This window comes from Lepus europaeus, chromosome Y (genome assembly GCF_033115175.1).
Source record: "Lepus europaeus isolate LE1 chromosome Y, mLepTim1.pri, whole genome shotgun sequence".
NCBI classification, from domain to species: Eukaryota; Metazoa; Chordata; class Mammalia; order Lagomorpha; family Leporidae; genus Lepus; species Lepus europaeus.
The window spans coordinates 8,496,193-8,499,087 of NC_084851.1; the positions used below are offsets into that span (position 1 = coordinate 8,496,193).

Here is a 2,895-nt window from a genome sequence, read left to right on the forward strand (position 1 = left end):
CCTATACAATGCAAGAGATCTTTCCAAGTTTGGTTATTTAATTACACAGGCAAAAATAAAATAGGTCATGAAGACCAGGACTGGTTTCACATCAAGAAAAATAAGACTTATGTTGTTGAAGAGATTCATGAGTATGTCATAAACTGTCAGCATCATAAACTATTTCCCCATGATTTCCTTGGATTAAAACATAAGGGGCCAGTGCTGTGTCACAGTGGGTTAACGTCCTTGCCTGAAGCGGCGGCATCCCATATGGGCACTGGTTCTAGTCCTGGCTGCTCCACCTCTGATCCAGCTCTCTGCTATGGCCTGGGATAGCAGTAGAAATGGCCCAAGTCCTTGTACCTGTGTGGGAGACCCAGAAGAATCTCCTGGCTCCTGGCTTTGGATCGGTGCAATTCCGCTCACTCCGGACAATTGGGAAGTGAACCAATGGATGGAAGCTCCCCGCCCCGTCTCTCCTCTCTCTGTGTAACTCTGACTCTCAAGTAAAAAATAAATAAATAAAAAATAAAAAATAAATCTTTCAAAAAAAACATAAAATGGCATTGTGTAAACAAGTTTCAAAAATGGAACATGACACATTTAGAATTATGGAAATGCCCATTGTTTCCTTCTTGTTACTACCACTGACTGGTGCTCATTCCAAATTATCTGTAACTCCACTCTGTTCTTGCTAAGTTCCTGGTAACAACTATTAGGATTACCAATGGCAGAGAAAACTTCTTCAATACATACAATACAGAGAAGCATCTTATTGCTTGGAATAATAATCATTACATGTGAAATAAACCCAAATTCATTAATAAATTATTGTGAACATCCTCTTATTGATGCACAACAGTCATTTGAACTTTGCAGCATATTTGCTGTAAATATTTTTTGCTTTTTTCATAATAGCTGTCATCCTGTGGACCTTGGAATATGTACACTCAGACAGCTATTTGTGTATCATCTGGCATTGTGTGTCCATACGAAAGAACTAGTGACAAAAATTCAGATTATATAACCATGAAAATTAAAATTTATAGGAGGAAACCAAGAGCTAATATTAGATATACAGAATAATACTATCAATATCAAATTTCTCAACAAAAATAAATAATTGAATATAAAACCCATTTGATCCATAAACAGAAAGGCATATTCTGTCTTCTCAGTAAATGAAAGTCACAGTATTAAGATGTAATTTGTTTGAAACCTTAATATATTCACACCAAAAATTGAGGACAGATATTAAACACATTTTTATCATACTATAAGCACAAATAAGTTCTCAAATTTAAGAACTACCATTCTCCACCCTCCGCGGCGCTCCTCCCGCTCCCGCCCCCGGCCTGGAGTCCAGATCATGCCTCCCGTGGTGGCCCGAGTGCCTGGGACATGGTCGTCTAGGACTGCTGGGCCATTTGGTGACACCGCGTCTCCCCGCCCCGCCTGGCCCTCGAGGAGGGGGAGAGCGAGGAAGGGGTGGGGAAGTGGGCAGTGAACTCGGCTCCATCTGGGAGGGGTGTGTGTGTGAGGGGGGGGGAGTGGAAGTTCCTGCCCCAGACTGCGGGGAGGGGCAGCCACGGTTGATTATGGAAGATTCCCACAAGAGTAACGCTTCAGAAACAGCACCTCAAGCTGGTTCAGCAGTTCAGGGAGCTCACATTTCTCAACAGGTATCATCTTTATCAGAAAATGAGGAGTCTCAGGACTCATCTGACAGCATAGGCTCCTCACAGAAAGCCCCCGGGATCCTAGCACTACGCCCATCCTACGGAAAAATTTTGAAAGCCCTCTCTTCTGAAGATACACGAGGCAGAAAAGGAGACGGAGAAAACCCTGGAGTTTCTTCTGTTACTTCTATGTCTGTTCCAACTTCTATCTATCAGACTAGCAGCGGACAGTACATTGCCATTGCCCCGAATGGAGCCTTACAGTTGGGCAGTCCAGGCGCAGACGGAGTACAGGGACTGTAGACGTTGCCCATGATTCATTCAGGCAGCGCTCAGCAAGGTACAATTCCGCAGTACACGCAGACCTCCGATGGACAGCAAATACTTGCGCCCAGCAACCAGGTGGTTGTACAGATGGCCTCGGGAGATATGCAGACCTACCAGATCCAGACCACGCCCTGGGCGACTTCACTGCCACAGGCTGTGGTGATGACATCTCCTGTGACGCTGACGTCTCACACAACTAAGACAGATGACCCTCAGTTGAAGAGAGAAATACGGCTGATGAAAAATAGAGAGGCTGCTCGAGAATGTCGCAGGAAGAAGAAAGAATATGTGAAATGCCTGGAGAACCGAGTCGCAGTCCTGGAGAATCAGAATAAAACTCTGACAGAAGAGCTAAAGACTTTAAAAGATCTTTATTCCCATAAAAGTGTTTGATTCTTAAGGAAGAAAGAAAATATTTTTGTGGACTTGCCTAAAAATTAGATGGATTTCTTTTTAGCGGAGTTTTATAAATTAAAAGGTCAAAAGTGAAGCTTTTTATTTAGGCTTTTACAACAAAGATATCTTATGCAAGAGATGTGTCGACAGGATTAAGTGGAAAACAACCTCAAGGAAGCTCTGGGCACAACTGGAAGCTGTGTAAAAATTAAACTCAAAAAGCCAAGAAGCGAGCATTTTCTAAATAACAATGGTGTCAATCCAGAAATACAAAAAAGATGAAATATGGTAAATTGAATTTTTAAAAATAAATCAATTTACCCTATAGGTTTACATTTCTTACTGTTTCCTGAAATTTACCTTTTTTTCAGTTGTGTGTGTGTATGTGTTATTTTTGCCAATAAATTCTAAATTACAATTGTAAAAGAAAACCTTACTACATTACTAAAAGATATATTATGTTTTATGATTATATATGCTTGTTCCATTGTCAGGTCTTTTAAGTGAGGTT

At 41.4% G+C, this 2,895-nt stretch overlaps 1 pseudogene; it reads left to right on the plus strand.

Moving 5' to 3' along the window:
• Window positions 1–1,569: 1,569 nt before the first annotated feature.
• Window positions 1,570–2,667, plus strand: LOC133754024 (cyclic AMP-dependent transcription factor ATF-1-like; annotated as a pseudogene).
• The last annotated feature ends 228 nt before the right edge of the window (window positions 2,668–2,895 follow it).